The sequence below is a fragment of the Electrona antarctica genome, assembly GCF_951216825.1.
Source record: "Electrona antarctica genome assembly, contig: scaffold_26, whole genome shotgun sequence".
Classification (NCBI taxonomy): Eukaryota; Metazoa; Chordata; class Actinopteri; order Myctophiformes; family Myctophidae; genus Electrona; species Electrona antarctica.
Window position 1 is genome coordinate 2,103,121 of NW_027636995.1, and position 25,979 is coordinate 2,129,099.

The following is a 25,979-nucleotide window of genomic DNA, read 5'->3' on the forward strand; positions in this document are numbered from 1 at the left end:
CTATTGCACTTATTACACTATTACACTTATTACACTATTACAGTTACTACTATCTCTATGATGTGATGCCATGTCCTAGTGCCTGATGGGTCAAATTTGTCCCAAACAGACAGTAGTCCTAGTGCCTGATGGGTCAAATTTGTCCCAAACAGACATTGCCAAATATCTCAGACAAAAGTAAGGTCAAATGTAATCTACTTCAATATTTCTATAGTTGAATCATCGAGTTAGCTGGTGTGTATTTTTATTTTAGCACAACTAAACTCAGATTTGGGCAGTAAGTCTTACACCAGCTATAGAGCCATGTGCTGTCATCTTTTTCAAATGAATGTAATTTATTCTCCAAACCACTTGATGGCGCCAAAATGCTTCCAGTCCTACCTTGGCATGTGCCAAAACTGACCCTTCTTTTTCTACATCGCCTATATTTGGCCATTAACTGGTATGTGCCAAATTTGACCCAGTCGTCCAAAAGGGGTAATGTAACTCTTGAGAGCGTAAAGTGACACAAAATGGACCATTTGGTTTAATTTTACATTCTCAAGAGTTACAAATCTATAAGGGTCCATTTGGTTACAAACTCTTCATCGGTCAGCTGGGGACCACCTGGAACCCTCTCAAGGACCACTGGTTTTACCACTACCTAGACCACTGGTTGAAAACCACTTATAGCGTGCTATTTAAGTTTACAACAGGAACATGAACGTGAGCTATAATATGAATGGTCATGTAACATCTGAGGTGACAAATCTGAGGCGCCAACGCAGTAACATAGACAACACTGCCTCTCTCTCTCTCTCTCTGCCTCGCAGAGCGAGCGCGACACAATAGGCAGTGTCGTTTTACATCCCATAGCCCGAGGTTTTTTTTGATTGATTGATTGAAATATTTATTAACAGTGTGGTGAATTATGAATCCATAATTCTTCAATATCTCATGTTCTCTTACAAAATGTGACATGTGTTTACATGCAGTAGACCTATTTTAGCTCATCCTATTTGGAGGTGTCGGTCCGAGATGCTTGTCTCAAACTTCAAGCACTTGGCTCGGGACCCCCGGGGTGTGGATGGCTCTTCAGTGCCTTTTGTTTGAGTTCAGTTCCTGAGTCACACACTCACACCTAGGGCCATCAAATGCTAAACATGGGTTCAAAGTGGCCACTCAACAAATGGCTGATCAATGCGTAAGCTGGGGTTGACTTCAGGGGAACAGTGAACACGCCTCTATTCTCACCTCTTGTCTGTGAAAATTGTACTTAATGTCATGCAATTGAATGTAATCAGTTCAGTCAGTTGGCCAGTCACTACCTGGTGGCTGGTCAAGGCCAGCCAGGCCTATGCTATGCTATGCTGTGTACTTCGAAATAAACATCAAGGAACATCTCACTCTGTCTGCTGCCGTCTCACAATTATCTCAATGCTCTCCCGTTTTGGTTAAGTTTGTATGGTCTCGTGTCATAAGATACGACAGATGGTGCGCGATCCCGACCTTCATGGTGTTTGCACCAGTTAGGAGCAGAATCGGCGGCTTTTTTATTCAGTCTAATCAGCGAGTTTTTGTGAGAGACGGCGACGACGGGTTCCAGCGGAACGGGGACGAGGATGACGACGGACCACCGCGATGAGGAGTGTTGCGCAGCGGCGACGTGCGTCTCTTTCCACACGGCCGGTGGACAGCGGTGCAGTCGGCGAGGAGCGGACAGCCACACGGAGGCCTTCGATCATCAACTCTACGCAGGGGACGGCGAGCAGTGGAGCGATACGGCACGGGGACGCCAGCGGAGGTCCACGACGGGGTGAGGCGACCACTCGACGCTTGGCGCGGCGGTTTCCACTTTCGGGGATTCATTTCGGAGTGGACAGGAGGACAGTGTCAAACAGCGGCCGTGTGGTATGCGGTGTACTGATCACACATTGCACGCACGACACGTGCCGAAGAAGGACACATCTCCGTGGCGGCGGTGGCTTGGCTTTCCATGGCCGACTGACGACGCAGGCTGAGGGCCTTCACGGACCTGAGCAGGGGTCTGTGATGAAGATGTTGCCTTTTCTTTCTCGTTTTCCCATCTCTGTTGTTTCAGAGCTGGGAGGGGGGGAGATGGTGATGAGATGTTATGAGAACTTTCAGCGAGAGAAGCGGTGAACATTTTCTCAACTTGGTCCATGCAGCTGAGCGAACTTTGAGGTAACGGAATGCAGAATACAGAAGACTTTCCTTTGTCCGTACAGAGAAAAGATGGACTTTCCTTCTCTCTGGTTACAAAATTGTGCGTCATGTTTGTTTCAACATGAAAAAATAGGCCTCATGTTGGTATGTTTTGTCGTATAATTAGGTAAGTTGGTTCATAAGTAGCCTAATTGTGAATCAAATAGGTGTTTTCCTAGAGACGTGAAGAGAGTATTAACTAGTTAAATATTGCTTAAACTCTGGCCTGTTAATGTATTTGTTTATGGTCAGGATAGGTCTGGAGACTTATTTTGATTTTGGTCCTGTGAAACTCCAAAGAGAGAGTTTCATGTGATTTGGTGTGTATGTTCTATATACCTTAGTGGAGCAGAGTTTTATTTAAAGCATTATAAACGTATAGATATGTTATGGCACGTCCTAAATTTCCTGAAAGCGGCAATGTCTTGTTTAAACGTCAGCTAATTGTAACTTACTAATCATTTTCCATTATCCATTGTTTAAGATTACTTGCCAGGATAGTGATTAAATTACAGGGCAACCGAATATTACAGTGTTTTAAAGAGGGTTTAATTTCACTCTTTGAGGGGTCCATGTGATGTGTTCATTGTTCTGTAACATTTTTAGCCATAAGAGATACGAAATTGTATTTGTACCTACTGTAATGGAAATCATTTATGTCGAGTTGTGTAATCTTGAATGTCTGTGTTTGAAAACCATTTGGGAAATTCTGTACTGTGGAGCTGTTATTCTGGTGTCTTAAATGTATTGTTAAGCTGAGGGTCAAGGGGGGTGGTAACTGGTAAGATAATTATGGTTTCATATTCATAGTGACAAACTGAGTTTGTCAAAGGGGGAATGTGGTGAATTATGAATCCATAATTCTTCAATATCTCATGTTCTCTTACAAAATGTGACATGTGTTTACATGCAGTAGACCTATTTTAGCTCATCCTATTTGGAGGTGTCGGTCCGAGATGCTTGTCTCAAACTTCAAGCACTTGGCTCGGGACCCCCGGGGTGTGGATGGCTCTTCAGTGCCTTTTGTTTGAGTTCAGTTCCTGAGTCACACACTCACACCTAGGGCCATCAAATGCTAAACATGGGTTCAAAGTGGCCACTCAACAAATGGCTGATCAATGCGTAAGCTGGGGTTGACTTCAGGGGAACAGTGAACACGCCTCTATTCTCACCTCTTGTCTGTGAAAATTGTACTTAATGTCATGCAATTGAATGTAATCAGTTCAGTCAGTTGGCCAGTCACTACCTGGTGGCTGGTCAAGGCCAGCCAGGCCTATGCTATGCTATGCTGTGTACTTCGAAATAAACATCAAGGAACATCTCACTCTGTCTGCTGCCGTCTCACAATTATCTCAATGCTCTCCCGTTTTGGTTAAGTTTGTATGGTCTCGTGTCCATAATAATACACGACAACAGTTTGCAGAATTACAGTACATTTCAAGCACAAACTCAATACAAAGGCTGTTAACTGTGAGTGGACGACCCAATTAAGCATTAAACTTGTTTCCAATAGGGTCCACCATGTTCAATTCATCAAAAACATTTAGAGACGTACAAATAGACACTTCTATATAGACAAAGAACAGAACAGGAATTCATCATAATGGAGGTAAAAAGGGAAAATAAACATATACAGTGAGGGAAAAAAGGGGTGGGCGGTGGGGGGGATTCACGTTCAGCTCCGTTCATTTGTTTGTTTTCCTTGGAGGAGCTGCGTTGGGTCCCCAAGTCGGCTCCGTGGCCGTACCTTGAGTTGGCTGTGTGGCCGTGACCGTATCGAGGGAGGATGGTAGACTGTAATTGGCTGAGATACAAGCAGCCTCTGTTTGACTGGAATTTTCACAATAAAGGACGCTGGGGGGAAGAAGCCATTTCATGACGTCTTTAATAACAGTTAATTGTTCTGAGAGAGGTTGAAGGGGTGCGGGGTGGGGGGTGGGGGTTAATGGGTAACAGGAAAAAAAAAACAATGCGTGTTGTCGGTACATTCCTCATCTCCTTGAGTTCACAATCTCGTCGACCGCCTCCCTCTCCTTTCACTGAACATTTTGGCAACAGATTTTGGTCATGCAGGTCCCACTCCCTCGACCTCATTTCAGTCAGAGTTTAAGTCTGCTGTTTTGGCGTGCATCCCAAGTCCACCTTCAGAGCCGGTTGATGTTATATGGGTATTTATGAAGGAAATAAGCTAATGTCGGCTATTTTCACCATGCATACTTAAGTTCATTGTTGCAAGTGATTGACCAACATAGGGGTACTTAGACATTCACTTAGACGTCACTCATAGCCATGTTTGTTTCTTAGATAGTTTTGTCCTGACCACAAATGATACAAATATAATATAACAATAAAATAATGATAATAATAATAAACTTTATTTTTATATTTGAGCATCTTTTCATGACATGAAAGGCAGCTCAAAGTGCTTTACAAAGCAAGAGAAATAAAGAAAAGTAAAGACAAAACATTAAAATAATAGCAGTTATGCAATACAGTGAGGACATGAATAACAACTTTTAATGTTAAAAGCTCAACTGAAAGCAAGAGTGTAGAAGTAGGTCTTGAGCAATAATGTCTACAGAGGCTGCCTGTCGAACGTATAGTGGGAGTTTGTTTCACGCCGTCGGTCCGTAGAAGCAGAAAGCTGCTTCACCTTGTTTTTTAGTTGCCACTTTTTAGGCACATTGATCAGGTCACCAGTGGAGGACCACTATTACCTGATTTTCTTGAGGCCCAACAGTGTTATTTAGACAGATGCCAGGTTCATGGTTCACATGGTGTCCGAGTTCATTGAGGCCCTACCTACACCATCTCTCTGCATTCTAAGGCCCCAATCCCAATCCGCTCCCTTGCTGACTCAATGAGCCCTCACTGACTTAGCTGCACGTTCATGTGAAATCTGCGAGGGCTTGAGGGATGTCCCATTTGAAATCGGTAAGTCAGTAAGGGCTCAGCCCCGCCCCTTTATGTGCCCTTTGCGAAAGTCAGCATTGATGCCGAATTTGGCTGACTTTGGCAAAGAAATTACCCAGTTCATAGCATTCATGAGGGGATCCTCCGAACGACACTCATTTAAAGGGTAAGACCACTTTTTTTAGAGGTTTGGGTTGTTTTCTTACCTTATTATGGGCAAACTAGTCCATTCCATGAGTTATTTCGCTCCGTTGTGTTGTTTATTAGAAATTTGAGAAATAAAAAAAGTCGCTCATTGACTTCCATTGTAACGGGGAAACAGCTCTCAAAGTCAGTCTTTTAGCACATGAATCAACGCAACAAAAGCTGATTCTGACAGTTTATGACACCAGGAAAACTCATGCGGTTTTATTTTCGTCTTTTAAGATAGATTTATAAAGTTACTATTTTAGTCGGAGATAGACTGAAGCAGTGCTACGGCGTTCCCAACTCTCGCGGGTCGTCTTGCGAGGTTTCGTTTGTAAACGGAAGTCTCCACGCTGTTTGAGATGCATCCAGCTGCAGCCTCGCATATGAGCAGTCCCAGACACAGACACTTTACACACTTCTTCTAAAGTGTCTTCTAAAGTGTCTCCCTCAAACACGTCCACTGTGTATGTTTTTAGTGACAAGCGGACGAGATCAAATCCATGTGTTTACATCCCCGTCATTTCCAATAAGGAAGTGGTGTACAGTTTTGGTCCAATCAGATCGTTTTTCACAGCAGTGATTCGGTCGGCGTAGGCATACCTACCGGATCTTCTTTCTACACAAATTAGTCAAAACAAGACAAAGTTGACATTTTTTATTAAAAATAAAACCGCATGAGTTTTCCTGATGTCATAAACTGTCAGAATCAGCTTTTGTTGCGTTCATTTATGTGCTAAAATAGTGACTTTGAGAGCTGTTAATCCGGTACAATGGAAGTCAATGGACCCTATTTTTTTTTCTTAAATTGCTAATAAACAACACAACGGAGCGAAATAACTCATGGAATGGAATAGTTTGCCCATAATAAGGTAAGAAAACAACCCAAACCTCTAAAAACCCTTTAAGTATGCAAATTAGTTAGTGTATCGTGGTTAGAATGTCAACAAACACTGTTCTCAAAGGGAGACGGAATGGAAGGATAGGATATATATTTAATAACAATAATAATAAGGGAAAACATGAGTAATGAGCAAAGTAAACGAGCAAAGTAAAAGAATATGGAAATGCAATTTATAATGAATATAAATGTATTATATATGAATATTATTACAACCCCTATCACAGTGTATTTATTAAACTAATACTAAAATAGACATGATAGACATGTATAAATAGGCCAAGCATGTAGGCACTGGCTGTGAATAAGGACAGTTCTTATAAAGTGATGCAAAGTGTCATGAATGGCAGACTCATCTTGAAAGTGCAGTTCCTTTCACAACAATTTGTACAGCTGACGTCACTAAAGTCAATGAGGGTTCAGGACTCAGGGCTTGAGGGAGGCAATTGGGATTGGGCCTGATGATTATTTACCTTGCTTATTTTAATTAGCTCTGGGTAAGATTGTCTGCTAAATGTCTAATTGGTAAATTACAATTGTAAATTGACAAAGTTTAACATGTGGTAATTGTCATATTGTGTGATTGTGTGACTATATGCTTATATCTATGATTTGTCAAAAATGTGTAGAAGGAGAAGTAGTCCGCACACTGTTTCGTAGCTCCCACAGGAAATGTATTTATTTAAAGATGACGTTTTGACCCCTTATGGGTCTTCGTCAGGCATGAGTACAACAACGTAGGCGTGTTATATACAGATAGGGGCAAGTTTAACAAGCCACTGTTTGCAATGACGATAATTACACTGACACACCCACCACGTCTATGAAGTCAGGCTGAGTAGTGTCAAGCCAAGAATAGAAAGTTATAATATATAAAAGTCAAGGGTAAGGTGGTATAGACTGAGGTACAGAAAGACTGATTTACTGCAACCAAACACAATATAACACTGCAAAAAAGAAAATCAAAACACAGCCTACATGAAGTGACCAGAATAAGGAAAATAATAAATGTGTGGATTACTTAAAAGGAAGAGGAAAATAAATCCTCGTATCAGAGGTGAAATTGACCAATACATTTGCAAAAAGCTCTAACTAAAGTGGTTCTTCCCCTGTATGCATCCTCATGTGTGTTTTAAGAGTACCCACTGCAGCAAAGCTTTTGTTACAAACTTCACAAGTAAATGGCTTTGCCCCTGCATGAGTCCTCTAAATTAGATTATTCCTATAACTATAGCTTTTTCTGCAAAACTTTACAAGCAAAGGGGGTTTCCCCTGTATGACTCCTCATGTGAACGTTTAGACTACTAAGTGTAGACATAGCTTTCCCACAAACATCACATGTAAAGGGCTTTTCTCCTGTATGAGTCCTCATGTGCACTTTTAGATAACTTTCATGACCAAAGCCTTTGCTACAAACTTTACAAGTAAATGTTTTTTCCATTTCCCCCATATGAGTGGTCATGTGGTAAGCTAGAACATGCTTACGACCAAAGCCTTTGCTACAAACCTTACAGGTAAAGGGCTTTTCTCCTGTATGAGTCCTCATGTGCTGTAATAGACGAGCTTTTAAACGAAAGCCTTTGCTACAAACATCACATGTAAAGGGCTTTTCTCCTGTATGAGTCCTCATGTGCACTTTTAGATAACTTTCATGACCAAAGCCTTTGCTACAAACTTTACAAGTAAATGTTTTTTCCATTTCCCCCATATGAGTGGTCATGTGGTAATTTAGACCAGTCTTACTAGCATAGCCTTTGCTACAAACCTTACAGGTAAAGGGCTTTTCTCCTGTATGAGTCCTCATGTGCTGTAATAGACGAGCTTTAAAACGAAAGCCTTTGCTACAAACATCACATGTAAAGGGCTTTTCTCCTGTATGAGTCCTCATGTGCACTTTTAGATAACTTTCATGACTAAAGCCTTTGCTACAAACTTTACAAGTAAATGTTTTTTCCATTTCCCCGATATGAGTGGTCATGTGGTAATTTAGACCAGTCTTACTAGCATAGCCTTTGCTACAAACCTTACAGGTAAAGGGCTTTTCTCCTGTATGAGTCCTCATGTGCAATTTTAGTAAATATTTACGATCAAAGCCTCTGCTACAAACTTTACAAGTAAATGGTTTTTCCATGTCCCCTATATGAGTGGGCATGTGGTAAGTTAGACCACGCTTAGTACTAAAGCCTTTGCTACAAACTTTACAAGTAAAGGGCTTTTCCCCTGTATGAGTCCTCATGTGCTCCATTAGAGAAGCTTTAAAACCAAAGACTTTGCTACAAACATTACAAGTAAAGGGCTTTTCCCCTGTATGACTTCTCATGTGAATTTTTAGACTACCAATTTGAGACATACTTTTCCCACAAACCTCACATGTAAAGGGCTTTTCTCCTGTATGAGTGGTCATGTGGTAAGTTAGACAATGCTTAAGACCAAAGCCTTTGCTACAAACATTACAAGCAAAAGGCTTTTCCCCTGTATGCATCCGCATGTGTCTCTTAAGAGTACTCCCTGCAGCAAAGCTTTTGCTACAAACTTTACAAGTAAATGGCTTTTCCCCTGTATGAGTCCTCATGTGCTGGTTAAGATGTGAATTCGAATTACACATTATGCCACACTCTGTACAACTAAACCTTTTCTTCCCTGTGTGACTCCTAATGGAATCAGTTTTTTTTGTTGTTTTCAGATCCTGGGACAGCTTGTTGCTCAACGACCAGGCTTGACCTTTCACATTGTGTGTCTTGTGTGATGTCGGTGTGTTTAAATCTGATGGACCTTCCCTGGTCTCATCACTGTCTTCAGTGTCAGATTTATTGTCTGATTCAGAAGAGTTTAAAGACAGGAGCTGGTTATCACTAGTTGGCTCCCACTCATCACTGTCAGATGCATTGTCCGATTCAGAAGAGTGTAAAGAGAGGAGCTGGTTATCACCAGTTGGTTGTGATGTTCCACAGTCCTCTACATCAGCTTGTGTATTCATGTGTTGGGTTGAAGTGCTGGCTAGAGGCTCTGTCTCTCTGCCTTCGTCATCATCATCACTTTGCACTGCAAGTAATGTCAATGTTGACCCGTCATCCTCCACTGATCTTTGAAGTAGCTTCTGTTTAATCTGTAAAGACTCTGGTTCCTCCTGGACCAGACTGGACCTCCTCTCCTGATGTTCAGGGGAAAGCTCTTCTTTAGGCAAAAGATAAAATGAAAGAAATCCATTAAATGTTGAACTTAACATTTTCCATGCAGTGTTTCCGCTGTTGTACTACAAGGAAGTAAACACTTCAGACACATTTCCCGTGGTAGTTGGAGGAAATGTTAGCCATGGTGATGCTCGTTCTTAACGAGCATGATGGCACACCTTCCCACTGTTTTGAGCGCCTTGCTACATTTACAAAGCTAACGTGTACATGAACGTTCAGATTTAAAATCTAAAGTGCTCACCTCCGGGATGTTAGAATTTTGCACAGATGGGTATTAGCACCCGTGTATCCCGTAATCTTCAATAAAAAGCATTTTAATCCGATCTGTGGCCATTTTCTCAAGTTATGTATCAGAGTGCAATACACCTCCCAACCGATAGGGGTGCGTAGTTGAAAGCATGGTGAAAGACTGAGAAACTGGCCGGCGGTGGGATAAAATAAATATTTTTATTGAACGCATAACGCAAAAAGGGTGCTAATAACCACCCGAGCAAAATTCTAACATCCGTGGCCCCGGGGTGAGCACTTTATATTTGGAATCGGAATGTTTATGTAGACTTAAATGTAGTCATAACAGTCATGTTTCAGGGCTAGGAGAAACAAAATCAACTCGATCAACTTTAAAGTCATTCTCATTCATCCACGATCTGTATTATACTGTACTCTGTGCTGTACTACTCTGAATTGGACTGTACTCTGTACTGTACACTAGGGCATTAACGACTTGAGATTTTTCCAAGTCGACTTGTCAGACAGTAAAGTCGAAGTTGAGTCGATTTATCGTTTTGTATGACGGGGGGGGGGACGGGGGGGGGGGTGGAGGTGCGCACGCTCAACAGGGGCGGATGGAGGTGCGCGCAATACGGAGCCTGTCACACTGGTACACAGACCAGAAAAGAGAACACAACAGGAGAGGGGGCATCATTGGCATCATCAGAATACAATCTGCATTACCTTCCACGTGAACCTTCTCCTCCTCCTTCCCCTCCAACTCGATAACGTTACGTTCTCATGTTAGTTTGTTACTTATTTTCTGAGCCATGCAAATAAACAACAACCCGCACTGACCGGAGACGGAGAGGTTCATATGATGTGCCCCGCGCGTAAAGCTAAACCAGAAACAGGAGTCATTGCGTCAGCACGGATGTAGCCTCGGAAAGCCAGACGTTTTATTTCCAGCATGGAGGTGAGGGGGATATCGTTTGGGGATAAAGTTTGCGCGCTTCTATCTGTTACTTCTCTGACGCAGCGCAGTTCAAACTTCAAATTCAGCCAGTCAATAGTGGGACACCGCTCGCTGAGAGCCACATACACAGCTGCAGTTGGTTTTTAATTAAGGGCGCGTTCTGAACTTCGAATGCAATGCAAACTAATAGACCAATTATTTGTTTACAAACATTGGGACTGGGCGCACGGGTGACTGTTTCATGTAATCAATTCCCAACAGTGTTGCGCACAGAGAACAGCTGATATACAAGCTCATATCGCATCGCAGATGCGACTGTTGTGACTTGTGAGCGTAGAGGTCTGCGTGCGCGACACCATCGCGGGACGAAGCATAAATTATACTTGATGGGCTGCAGGTGCACGTGCAGCCGTGCACAAATAGGCTCTGCTGCCGTGTTCATGAGCGCACCTCCCGTTCTTATGACAGCGACTGGAGGTTCTGTTTTGAATTGCTATTATTGTTCAAACACAACAGAAACCAAGGATTGACTTCTGTCCGTGACAATAATCAATGCTACAGTTTGAATTCTGTACGCACGCACACAGAGCAAAAAATATGATATGGGCCCTAGTGGTAAGAGGAGGGACTACAGGCAGACCCGTGGATTCATGACCGGGAAACCCTGTGCAGCTGGGCTTTAACATTGAGCGCTCGGTTGCACTTCCGCATTGGACCACCACAATTTGGTGGTCCAATGCGGAAGTAGACGTTTTGAGACGGTCCTTCCGGGTGCTTCAAAACGCCACTGAGCAACTTCCACTGACATGAATAGCGGAGGGGGCGGAGCTTCGCGCCAGATCAGTCTCTATCCTTCTTTATACTCTATGCTGGTACCACGGAACGTTGCACGCAGGTGCATGTGCACATCGTGGCATGCACACAAAACAGCTGCATAGCCTAAACCTATTGTTAAATAGTGTATGAGTTTTAGAAACACAAACAAAACACAAAAGTAGACTTAAAATGGTCAGACAAACATCTTTACTGCACACTAGCGAAACTAAAAAGTTAGGGGGAGGTGGGCGCCAGCCACGCCAGTAAACCTAGACCACTGGGTACTTGGTGCGTCTTTGTGGTGACTTCTCTTGAATAGGGGGACGCATTCTAGCATGCACGCACGTGCACCGTTCCGTCCCTGTGCGTGAACGTCAAAAGATTACTGGCACCATGGCGTGGTACTGCGTTCTACGAGCATGACACCACTGAGGAAGAGTGCAGCAACAACAATGAATGGACTAACCTGTCATATCATCTACAACAGATGTAAACAAAAACTAAAAGCACGATTGAATAAAAGTTCTAGCGGTTGATCCACCTGGACGGTAAATCCGCTAATTTGGTATGGAACCATGTTTGTTTTTAATGACGAATGGATACGTGTCTTCATATACGGTAAGAAAACAGCTTGTGCGAAACTCTCCTTTAAGTAATGAAGGAGGTTCTTCAATGCGGTGCAACACATTTACGTTTATTTTACTGCACTGATCTGAATACTACTTCCGGCTGTCTGTCGTACAATACAGTCAATAGAAATCAGTACAGTAACTGTAAAGAGTAAAATACTCTTTTCTAAACGCACCATTCCAATAGTTATAATAAACACAAACACCTTTGTTATAGACATAATATTTCAAGTGCCAAACCAGGCAAGGATCTAGTCCTACACCTACAACATAGCAGAATAAAATAAAACTTACTGGTTTCCAGGTGGTCGTCATGTTCCCGTTTCTGTACAGTGCAGGCTGGTTGTGGAGAACTCATGATCACCTGCAGGCTGGACTCCACACACTGGTCTGGAATGAAGGAATTGAAGGACTTAAACAAATATCATCTGGTGATATGGTGTGATAAGAATTAGGGATGTCCTGATCGGATCGGGTGATCGGAAATTGTCATTTTCAAATGATCGGGAGAAATAAATCGGAGATTTTCTTTTTTTATTTCAATAAAAAAGTGTGTCTAAATAGGCTTGTGTCTAATGTAAATCTGAGAGAAAGATGTATAAACAATGATATTTTGTGAAAACTGTCGTGTTTATGCTTGATGTTTGTCCTCCTGGGGCACTAGTTCCAGCAGTGGCAAACACTTGGTCTCAAAGATTATGCAACAAAGACATTCACACAGGCGTGAAATAGTCCCATGATGAAAACAAAGTAACGCAAGCCCCACTATGCATGATATGATAATGTCCTGTAGTAGGCCTACTATCTATCTCGATAGATAGTCAAATGATAGCCAAAGCCATGCAAATGGTGTTTTCTCTACAAGAGTTTAACTTTTACTTCTGTTCCATAAGCTGTAGTTGCAACTGCAAGATTCACTCAATCTAATTAACCAATACATAATTATTTTTGCTATGATTCCCTGCTTTCATACGACATGAAAAAAATAAAAAGTCCACAATGTCCTTCTATAGTTCTAATAAAAGTAGTCACATATTTTTGCCTTTGCACAATTGAAAGGCAACTAACTAGACTAGAGTGACATATAGTCCAGAGGCTTAGTGCACTTTTTTAGGAGAATAGTGCACTTGCGGATAAAAGCGCCAAATTTTGTATGAGGCTTCTTTATGTCATGCTAAATGATTTTAGCCTAGGAGCCCTTGTCAAATATCTATTTTAAATATCAAATTGCAAGACTATCAATATCAATGAAATATGTGAAATATGTGAAAATCCGCCTAGTATTTTTGCAGACTATATACATCATAAAATGATCAGATTACTTCCAAATGTGATAAAGTTGACTTTTTTTGACATTATTAAAGTCACAGAACATGAAATATCATCAATAACACCTTTATTGCAATGAAGAATACAAATGAATATGCATCATAGTGCGAAACATGTTATAGAGCTGTGCGCATTCTGCCTAGCTGTCACAATTGCATTTGCAAAGTGGGGGACAGTCCAAATTATAGGTATACATCACCTTTTACAGGTGCATCTGATCAGCTCTCTGCAAGCTCTGGAAACCTTTGGAATGGTCAGTAAACTAGCACCCATGACCCTTCTTCCTTGGCCCATAGTTTTGTGGAGAAGGAATCATTTGATGGCTTTGTGTGCTGGTGGCCCAGATGCCTGCTTGGTAGACTGCCCGTTTCACATGTGAGTGCACCCTGGGTGGGAGGTAATTTCTCTATCGTTCGATTTTGTTCACAGAAGAGTTATTTTCTTTTTTCGTTGATGGAGCTCAAAGGACTGGATTTGTCGTACAAAATTACTGTCAGTCTTTCAAGCTCCCGGAAGTGCTGGCAGTCAACATCTAGTTGCTGGAAGGGATGCTTTGTCAGATTGACGAATGTTTCTGTCGCAGGCAGCATCATAGGCTTGCCAGGTCCGCCAAGCTGACTTCTTACCCTTTCCATTAATAGCCGGGGAGCGGGAATAGAGATGAACCTGTGATGTCATGACATACTTTTTATTTGTGTTTTTTCTATTAACTTGGTCATTAAGGAACACAGAATGAGAGGTCTGCTCTGACCAAATGAATAGAAAAAAAAACACAAATAAAAAGTATGTTATGACATCACAGGTCCTCTCAAATTTTGGGTGACTGGCTCCCCGGCTATTAAGGCATATGTTGTGTCACAACCGGAATATGCGTGAAACATAGGCAGGGCTCGAGATTTGGGTTCCCCTAGGCTATTGCAGTCTACCAAGCGGGCATCTGGGCCACCAGCACACGAAGCCACCAAGTGATTCCTTCTCCACAGAGTTAACCCTTAGACAGATTACTACTGGAAAACACGTGGAGTTTTGCATTAGTCTTTTCTGCCCTGTACGTGATTTTCCGTAGTTCTCTTTTTTTATTAATACCAATATATTAATTCGGTCCGCACCTCTGTATATAGTATTGAGCATAAATATCAACTACATTTCCCAGAATTCCCGTGTCACGTGACACACGTGTATGCTTTCCTATTGGAAACTGACGCCCAGCCCCCAGTGAACAGGGGGGTTGGTTGACTCCTCCGAGGTGGGCACTGGAGGAAGAGTTTTTCAGCCAGGTTTGCAGTCGCCGCAAAAAAAACAATCTGAAAAATGATCCATCCGTGTCCAGTGGCATTCTCCAGTCCCAGACCGTTGGCCGGGCTGCAACATCCACCCTCGCGGATTACACGTGTGCAATGTTTTTTCTTCTCCCCACCGGAGTTACCACCAAGGCTGATGCCTTCGCTAAAAGGTAATTTTATTGTATTCGAAAATGCCCTAATATGACATGTCTAGTAAGACGATCCCTATATTTGGCCCGAGCCGACCTAGTGCTGATATCAGATAGATGTGGTAGAACCATATATGGATAGATCTAACTGGTTTAGTCATCGTGACATGCATAGTCGGAGAATATATAACAAGGGTCGGTACTATAGGTGATCGACGTAGCTAACAAAAACATCTGATCAAATGAATGTATTGTACTGTGTCTTTGTGGGCCGAATCGTGGCATCGTGGCATACAAATAGATGTTTGTATAATTAGTATCACGATAAAATAATATGGCGACGTTAGAATGACACCACCAATGAGTGATCGCGTGTAATGTAGCTGCCCAGCGTATATCCAGCACCATCACGTCACCACATTCCACTGGCTGTTGGCTAGTAGTAGTTGCTAACAAACACTGCACAAATGGTACTGGCTATTGGCCGGGCCACAAGCCCGGGCAATAGCCAGTACCAATGTTGCTGGATGATTGCGACGCAATGGTGCTGGATATACCCTGGGCAGCTAGCTACATTACCACCGATCACTCATTGGTGTTTCATTCTAACGTTGCCATATTATTTTATCGTGATACTACTTATACAAGCATCTATTTGTATTTGTCATGCCACGACTCGGCCCACAAAGACACTGCACAATAAAATCATTGATCGCCAGCAGCCGGGTAAAACGCCATGTAATAGTAGCGTGCACTGACTACAGCTAAAATGTTTATTTCTTTTTATATATTTAGAACTGGCATCAGATGAGGAGGAGGAGGAGGAGGATGAAGAGTCAAGACTGCGATGGCGTTCTCCGACACTGAACCGGATTCATTCATTCATTCATTTCAGGGGGGGGCAGTTTTTGGGTGTTTTTTTTATTTAGCCTACTCACACATAACCTGACTCCGCCAGATGGGGCAGCAGAGAGTACACTGGGTTCCCCCCTCCTGCTCCCATCTGGGAACTCTCAGGCAGACTTGATGCCCGGCCACAAAACGGCCTGGCCAATCAGCAGCAGCTAGAAGCGAAGTTGCTCACAAAACGGCCTGGCCAATCAGCAGCAGCTAGTAGAAGCTAGAAGCTGCTGCTAGAAGTTGCTAGAAGCTGCTGCTGATTGGCCAGGCCGTTTTGTGGCCGGGCATCAAGTCTGCCTGAGAGTTCCCAGATGGGAGCAGGAGGGGGGAACACAGTGTACACTCTGCTGCCCCATATGGCGGAGTCAGGTTAACTCACACACACACACACCGTCAAGGACTGGGTTTGGGGACATTTGGGAGGAGTAGCTCTGATCCATAGCTCTAAATGCGCATTTAGAGCTATGGATCAGAGCTAGGGGAGGAGTAACTGTTTTTTATGTAGGCCTATTTATTTTCTGTAATATTTATCATTTTATTATGTTAGTAGTCGTAAAAAATAAAAGACGCTTTTACAATGAGTTAGACCTGTCATGACTATTTTGTTCACTATTGTGAGGTTTATTGTATATGACTAAGCAAGTTTCAACTGTGATTTACTCTGTAACGGTAGATGGTAATAACTCAATTTCTTTTTTATAATACAGTATACATTCAAGTCTATATTTTGATACATATCATGGGCACCAAGTCATATCAAAACAATGTCCTTGGATGTGTTTTTTATCAAAACTGTGTTTCTTCATAACAGGTTTTTGAGATACATGCATGAATAGACAAGGTACTGGTAAGACTATGTAAACATGGTATATATCAAAATGTGCGTTAGAATGTCTAATTTTACCCCAAAAAAGAATTGAGTTTATATGATGTTCCAATTTCAGAGCTATGGGGACTTTTAGCTGGATAGGTCAGATTGATCATGACTGACCATGCTATTTATAGATGGCAAAATATCTACAGTGGTACATGTGAGAAACTTTTTATTTTATTTTAATTGAACTAGACAACTCACCCTTTAAAATGAGATATTGCATGGCTATGTATGCCCAGCAGAAAAAAAGTTATTTAGAAAATAAAACTTCAACCGGGCATAACTTTTTTTGGTTGTCCTAGAAACAGAAACAGTGTAAATGCAGGCTCTTTTAAATGGCTTCCAACACAAGAACTAAACATTTTATCAACTCAGTTCATTTTTTTCCTGGAAGCAGACAAGTCAAGCTTTCTCTGAAGGTCTTTCGTTGTCACACATTCACAACAGAGAATTTTCAATAAATCATTCAAAAACGCCATTCTGGCCATAGAGAAGTCTACCTACTATATAGAAATCCTTGAAACGCTCAAAGAGTTAAGGAAGAAGAATCATGGGTGCCAGTTTGGCTGACCATTCCAGAGGTTTCCAGAGCTTGCAGAGAGCTGATCAGATGCACCTGTAAAGGTGACTGTAGTGTAGTACCTGAAAATGCAGTAATACAAATTTGGACTGTTCCCCACTTTGCAAATGCAATTGTGACAGCTAGGCAGAAAGCACAGCGCTATAACATGTTTCACACTATGATGCATATCCTTGTACTATAATGGAAAGGGGGAGCAAACCAATATATTTATCCGTCCGGCTTCTCCTACGAAACTTGACAATTCTGCTCAGCAAGCCATCCTGGGAAGCAGTATAGGGGAAGGCCTCTCGGAGGACATGAACACCCTTTCTTCATACCTGAAGGACTGCCGCCTCAAGCTCAGTGTTGAGAAGACTGTAGCAACAATGTTCCACCTCTACAAAAGGGAAGCAACTCGCCAAATCAACATCATGGTCGACGGTGCCCGGCTACAGTCCCAGTCCTCACCGACATACATGGAGTGAAGCTCGACAGAACACTGTCCTTTAAACAACACCTGGACAGTGTTAAGGGAAAGCCCGTGCCGCACTGATACAGCATCTAGCTGGCACCACGTGGGGAGTCACCACAAAGACACTGCGCATCTCCACCGAGGCCCTAGTTTTCCCTGCCGCTGAATACTGTGCCTCAGCCTGGAATCGCCCCAGCAGAGGTCAGGCGAGAAGCAGCCACACTGGCCCTCACTCGGAAGGCACAGTTGAGCAAATCTCACCTCCTCCACAAGGTCGTCACGGAGACACCACAGCGTACGCATCTCAAGTCCCAGCGGCCCTTTGCCACACAGGCCCAGGAACTGCTCGGCACAACACCAGCCGACACCTCCAAGGCTTCCTGGGTGAAGGCAAGATGGAGGGACCAGTGGAAGGCAGCAGATCCTTCCAGGCTTCACTACTACATCGAGGATCTCACAGATGTTCCTGGCCAGCGCCTCCCCCGCAGGGAGTGGAAAACCCTCAACCGCCTGAGGACGGGTGTGGGACGCTTTGGTGCATCCATGCAGAAGTGGGGTCTCACAGACAGTGCCCACTGAGAATGTGGGGATCCATTACAGACTGTGGAACACGTGCTGACCAGCTGCCCCACATACCGGCCACCAAATAGTGATCAAGGCTTAATTGACCTAGACAATGACACACTGGACTGGCTTGCTGCAATGGAGCTGAAGGTCTAAGGACATATACGACAGAAGAAGCACAAACAAATTCTACATGCCACAGGAATCCATCTGCACTACATTGCCTCCGCTCACCTGTCATATGTATTGTACAAATATTGCTTTTGTGTGCCATACTGTTATTGTGCAACATTTTGCTGTGACGCAAATTATATCACAATTTCCACATTTGCCGACCCCTCCCCTTTTCACTTCACACACACACACACACACACACACACACACACACACACACACACACACACACACACACACACACACACACACACACACACACACACACACACACACACACACACACACACACACACAGCAGCACGGTATGGTACAGTACAGTATGGTACGGTAACGTACAGTATGGTACAGTAACATACAGTATGGTACAGTAACATACAGTACAGTACAGTACAGTACAGTACGCTACAGTATGGTTCAGTACCGCACCCAAAATGTAGTCTGACTGAACAAGTGGGCACCCTGCACAAGTGGCCACGCGGACAACTGGCCACCTGGATGGTGTGGCGCGAGACCGTCCGATGGCCGGTCGAGTTATAGTTCATTTGTATGTATTCTTCATTGCAATAAAGGTGTTATTGATGATATTTCATGTTCTGTGACTTTAATAATGTCAAAATAAGTCAACTTTATTACATTTGGACATAATCTTATCATTTTATGATGTATATAGTCTGAAAAATACTAGGCGGATTTTCACATATTTCACATATTACATTGATAATAATGTCTTGCAATTTGATATTTAAAATAGATATTTGACAAGGGCTCCTAGGCTAAAATTCAATAACTGACCCTAACGAACCATCATGCAAAAAATTACGCTTTTATCCGCAATTGCACTATCCTTTCACTAAGCCTCCGCACTAATATCACATGGCATAAGTGTTTTCTAAAATATAAAGATCGGATATCGGTATCGGCATGTCTCAAGATCAAATGATCGGAATCGGATCGGGAGCGAAAAAACTTGATCGGGACATCTCTAATAAGAAAAGCTGCAGATCATTTATAATCATTCTGGCACCTGAGCACGTGTATGTGTACGCATCACAAGACAGCACAAACACTCATCCTCTTCATTTGAACACAAACCGTTACGTCTATTTATTAAGAATCCAAAGTGTGAATACAGAAAAAGAATCATGTCATAATCTTAACTGACAAATATGATATACAATTAATGCACTATGGCGTCATATCTGAACTAGCTTCTCTGTGAGACCAGTTATTTATGTAACATCACTGCAAAAATTTAACAAAAGCCTATCTTCCTATCACACACACACACACACACACACACACACACACACACACACACACCTTAGCCTTGACGCAGTTTAATCATTCGCGTTGGTTTTATACACACATGTATGACGTGGTGACCCATTTTATAATCATAATGGGTATCTTGGGCTATTATTAGATAGGCTATGGACAGACAGTTTATAGAAAAATAATACGTTTTATTGCTTGTAGTCAGCTTGTAGATCAGCGTGATGGGCCTATAGTCATATCCAAAGCTGGCTGAGAGACTTCATACAGTCTAGCAATTTATTGCCTCTGAATAAAACAATATTTGATATAGTTATAGCCCACATGTTACTGATTAAAGAGAATGTTAATATTGTTGTAGGCCTAATCCATTTTTTTTTTCATAAGCAATGGATTAAATAAACTGAACGGAGCCATGGCCATGCGTATAGCCTATACTGCGCATAGCGAATGCGATGGATAGCAATATTCTCATAATAAATAATAGCCTATTATACAGCCTATAGGCTAAAGGCTATGTGAATATGGTTGATATTATTTTATTGTTACGTTTGGTTTCACTGTCAATTGGGCTGCTTTATTTCTGCTTGTGACAAAATACGCTCTGTACCGCTCTTGCTTCTGATATCTCTCTCTGGAAAAAACATCAACTAATAATGCACGGACACGCTGCGCATCTGGGGTTCTTAATTAAAGAGCATGCTGTTCCCAGAGTTTGTATATAGCCAATGCACCACCTTCTAGGCTACCACAGATGAGATGACGCGGCCGTTGAAGAAATTTGTCGGTGTCACACACACACACACACACACACACACACACACACACACACACACACACACACACACACACACACACACACACACACACACACACACACACACACACACACACACACACACACACACACACACACACACACACACACACACACACACACACACACACACACACACACACACACACACGGTAGGTCGGACTAATGGGCAGTCCCCGATCTACAAGCTCTCAATGGCAACGCATTGAGAGCAAAGAGCATGTTTTCGCTGTGCAACATGCCTCCAAAGAACACATGATGATGGCTTCTATGGAATCAAGAAGACTGAAATCAGTCTTGATCACTTTTATAGTCTGACTCTGAACTGTCTGACATGTTGACTAATGTTTAGATCTAGTTTGAAAGAATTGAAACAACTATTATGTTCCTCTATGAAACAAAACGTATAAAGTAGCCGGAACGAGTCTAAAAGTAAATGTTTTCAATTGCGTTGAAACCTCTGAGTCGTAGCTACGCTAGAAACAGCTGACTGGGCCCGGGCGGCTGGCATAGGGCACCTTGGCTGGTAATCCATTCTGGCAGTGTGCCGCGGGTTCGACTCCTGATCCCGACAGCCTTTACAGCCTTTACCCCCCATCTCTCTCTCAGCCTACTGCCTATACCTCGAAAGCGAAAGCCGCAAAAAATATCTGGGGAAAAAAAAAGAAAAGGCTGACCAGGGCTGCTGAATGCTCATGCTGCCGCGATTCCCGCGAAGCTGCTGCACTCTATGCGGTGTAGTGATACTTACCACAAAAAATAGTACCAGGTGACAGAGGGGTCAAAGTTGAAAGAAAGTTGCTTTATATGGTAGAAATAGGTTAACAATACAAATTACGCTAGTTTTGGCCCACAGAACTACTTAATATTCCCAAAAAACAGAACAGAACTCCCACCACGGGACTCGGTCAGTCAATTAATACCTTTGCAACCACTATACTAATGGCAAGTATTTCATAGACTATAGTAAGTCCAAAAATCCGAACTATCACTTTAAAGCAGAAAAGACATCAATTGCAAACATTTTATGTTCAACTTGAGGTTATCGTCACATGTTGACCACCGACAGAGCCACGGTCAAAGTGCAGCTTCTGTTCACGGTTCAATTGCAAATTGTTTGCCAACAAATCAAAGTGGATTTCATGTCACAAGTTCAACCGCTCTGGATTCTGTGAAGTTATCTGCTGATAGCTGGCTGCTGTGCTGTTCTTCCATGTCGGCTGGATGTTAATTATTTTAAAAGAAATACAATATTGTCACCTTGATATTTTTCAGTGGTCGGGCTTGCATTCTCGTACTTACTCTTAATCCGCCAGCATTTATTGATAAATTGTGATATAATTCACGCCAGCATTTTTCCCTGTTCAGCTCTTATTTTGAAGAGCCAAATTTCCAGACCGGAAGCGTGTGTGACGATGCAAGATCTCTTCCTTGTTTACCGTCCGGTCTAATGGAGTCTAATGGAAGGCAACACAGAGTCTGCTCTGGGCCGTGGAATAAACCTTGTTTTGACCAAAAATGCTACCAAAAATGGGCTCAATGACTTGATTTCCGGTTTCGTCATTATAACGCGACGGCCTCGTCACCAGGTCCGGGACAAATCCGCTATTTACTTTTAATTATTTTAAAACGCGAATTAAATCGGCAGATTTTAAAGGGGTGATCGGCAACTTACCCGATCTGGAGAAACAGATCTTTTCTACCATTTAAGTGGTATAAAAGTCAATCAGATAGTACCAGTAAGACGCCTAAGGGCGCTCTACGCTCGCTCAGCGCTCACCTTCATTTGCGCATTGGGCGCTACGCGCTCCGCTCAGATACACCCGCTCAGCAGCAAAAAATGGCAGGGGGGAAAAAATAAATAAAATTCTGTTTTGCTGATATTGTCTAATTAAACACATCGTCATTATTGCCTGGAGCATAAACATGTATGCGTTTAAAAACACATCAGGGTTTCATGTTGCACTGCTGTCTCGTTAACCCAGCTGGGTGCAGTGAATAATAACCTAATGTTATCCTGACCTAATCAATCAACGTCACAGCGGTAAACTCTCCATATAACGTAAACGTTAATGTTCACTGCAGACTGCATACATGTAAGATACAGGCAAGTTACATGATGACAACCAATGTTAGGCCTACAGTCCACTGTACAGGCTATTTCGTTTCCAAAATGCTTATTGTAGGCTACCCGTCGTCGCATGTGTCCAAATCCAAAAGAACAGATCTGTAAACTGTCGACACGCCATGAGCGGTGCATTGGTGATTTGTATGTCTATTCTCATGGACAGTCCGTGACGCAGATTACGCGTATGGGCTTGAGAGGCAATGATTGATGTAAACTACTAGCCAAGCTTGGCAGTTGATAGCCTAATAACATATACGGGACTGTTGCACTTTGTGAACGGGGACTGGAAATAAAGTTCTGCGTCACTTCAGAGGAATTAAAAGGAGCTGCTACTAGTTTACTTACCCCTGGCCCTGGAAAGCCAACGTGTTGAATGTGAGTTGCATAAAATCCTTTATTTCTGCGACTAAAGTCCTCTCTCTCTCTCTCTCTTTATAACAATTGAAACACGGCCCCAGGCGCCGCGGCCAATGGCCATATGGCTTTTTTCACTTCATCATCATCTTTCTCCACTTCTCCTTCAACGTCAGGGAGGATGTAAAAATGCCTTGATCATGTTGCTGGCACTGTCAAGCAATGATATTTTGTAAAAAAAAAAAAACTCTCTATGTTATGCTAGTTGCTTACATCCGGTCTCAGTCAGAGATCATCTGTAACAAGACTAGTCACACTACTCACACGGAGGCGTGAAAGACATCCATGAATGAACACAAAGCAAATGCAATCCCCGCTATGCATGATGGGATAGGTCCATACATAGATAGAGGACTGATATGTAACTATCTCTGAATGATATAGCCATTCTCTATAAGAGGTTTAACTTGACTTCAGTTCTATAAGCTGTAGTTTCAAAACGATTCACTCAATCTAATAATAAATACAGTAGCCTATTTAAAAAAGAAGATAACAGGCAAACGACAAATGATTCTACATTCTCGAATTGTAAATGAATGGACTTCTTGTAAATTAAGTAATGCAGATGTTTAATAATAACAATATATATCTTGAGAATGTAAAATAAACTACACTTTAGAAACAAAGTGTGTGTGTGTGTGTGTGTGTGTGTGTGTGTGTGTGTGTGTGTGTGTGTGTGTGTGTGTGTGTGTGAGAGAGAGAGAGAGACACAATTATGGCATACAAACTCTCACAACTGGGTTGAACTGGCCAATAAAAATAAGGTTCTGTTCAGAATCGATAGTGGGCTTGATAAGGACCCGGCTCGATAAGCCTACTCGATAAGGTGATCATTATCAATACAAATTAACGAGCTCCATCCCTAGTTTTACATCACCATTACATCACCTAATCAACATGAGTTAGACTTTAATTAAATTATCACCCCTCACTTCACACGGGTGTGATTTTTATTTTTTACCTGAGAGAGTGTGGCACCTTGTCTTCCCATGTAGTAATGTCAATGTTGACACATCAACCTCCTCTTCCATGTTTTCCTCTTTAATGTGTGTAGGCTGTGGTTCCTCCTTGACCAGACTGGACCTCCTCTCCTCATGTTGTGAGGGTTGTGGTTCCTCCTTGACCAGACTGGACCTCCTCTCCTCATGTTGTGAGGGTTGTGGTTCCTCCTGGACCAAACTGGACCTCCTCTCCTCATGTTGTGGTTCCTCCTTGACCAGACTGGACCTCCTCTCCTCATGTTCAGGGGAAACCTCTTTACACACAGACACAAGGAGGAGAGAAGAAACCTCTTTACACACAGACACAAGGAGGAGAGAAGAAACCTCTTTACACACAGACACAAGGAGGAGAGTAGCCCCTTTCGGGAAAAAGATTAAAAATACTTAACGGCAACTCCGATTAGCGCTATTTCGCACACATTTCAGTTGTTTCCTATAGCTGTGTTATGCATCTTTGAAACATCTCACAAACACTAACCCTAACCCGACGGCGCGGGTCTCCGTGAACATTGAGTATGTAAATCTGCGTCCTATGGAAAGTGGAATAACCGATGATGGACCCTAGGTAGCTCCTTTCGGAACCCTACGTTAAAGTTTCTGACATTTGGATGACTTTACGTAGGGTTCCTTATCATCGACTTCAAGCGACATGGGATGCAATCTGACTTACACTTCTCCGACGGATCTCTGCGCTGTGGATGTGACGCTGACATATTCCAAAAGAAGCATATGAACGCTATAGGAGACAACGAACCCTCTGACCCCCCCCCCCGCGAACGGCTCAGAAGCCGTTAAGTATTTTTAATGTTTGTACGACCGTTTTGGCAGCTCTCTTCCTTCCTTCCTTGACTTCCTTATTGACATCCTATTGTACCGCCTCCATCACCGTGGCTGGCTACCTGCGACAGAGGCAGGAACGCGCAGATAGCCAGTTCCGGCGCTCAAGGAAGGAAGGAAGAGAGCTGCCAAAACGGTCGTACAAACATTAAAAATACTTAACGGCTTCTGAGCCGTTCGCGGGGGGGGGGGGGGTCAGAGGGTTCGTTGTCTCCTATAGCGTTCATATGCTTCTTTTGGAATATGTCAGCGTCACATCCACAGCGCAGAGATCCGTCGGAGAAGTGTAAGTCAGATTGCATCCCATGTCGCTTGAAGTCGATGATACCGGACCCTACGGGTTAGGGGTCCAAAGGAGCTCAACCCGGGGGGTCCGGAGACGGGCTAGACCCTAGGCTACCGCCGTACAAAATTCAGAAAAGGTAACCGAGGGTCCTGAAAGGGGCTATAGAGCTATAGCATCAGCACAACTACTCAAAGTGCTTTTCTAAATGTATGACATTTATTCTCCTATTTGTTGATTTGTCGGATTAACAAACCTGGTCTGTATAATATGACTTGTGGCTGTAAAAGGACGTCCAGAAGTTTGTCTTGTCTCTTCAGCAGAGTTTCTAGTGTCTCCGTCTCTCTCTGGAAGAAGCTGAACATGAATCCTGCAGCAGTGCTGAGGCGCTCCAACACAAACACTCTAACAAGCTTCAGCTGACCAGCATCACTCTGCTGTTTTTCCAAAACACACAATATCTCCTCTCCCACCGACGTCAGGTGTTCATTTATCGACCGCCTCAGCCTTAGAGAGTCCGTTTGACGCATTCTACCTCGTTTGTAAGACATTTTTCACCACGCTGATTTGTTCCTCGCCGCCATGAAAAACAACACACATGCACAACAACGTGGTTCACGCATGCGCACTGGCAGCAGCGTCTTCTTTGCTTTACGGGAGATGGCAACCATGGCAACCAGTTTTTGGTGCATTACCGCCACCTTCTGACCCAAATCTTGGACCTAAAATCTATCTTCTATATCAAATCCCTCTTCCAACCATTGACAAATTGATACGCGATTAATGGCACTGCTCAAAAAATATGATAACTAGTCCTTACCCGTTCAAATACTGTAGGGGAGAACGGGGTAAGATGAGCCAGCGGGTAAGTTGAACCACCCCCTTTATCT

The 25,979-nt window shown here is 42.9% G+C and overlaps 1 long non-coding RNA gene across 1 annotated transcript; it reads right to left on the minus strand.

Moving 5' to 3' along the window:
* Nucleotides 1-6,279: 6,279 nt before the first annotated feature.
* On the minus strand, nucleotides 6,280-24,205 carry LOC306919530. The gene is made up of 3 exons (XR_013789564.1): nucleotides 23,930-24,205; nucleotides 12,322-12,417; nucleotides 6,280-9,379 (listed from the first exon to the last, which is right to left on the minus strand). It is a non-coding gene; the product is annotated as an uncharacterized lncRNA (long non-coding RNA).
* Between the last annotated feature and the right edge of the window lie 1,774 nt (nucleotides 24,206-25,979).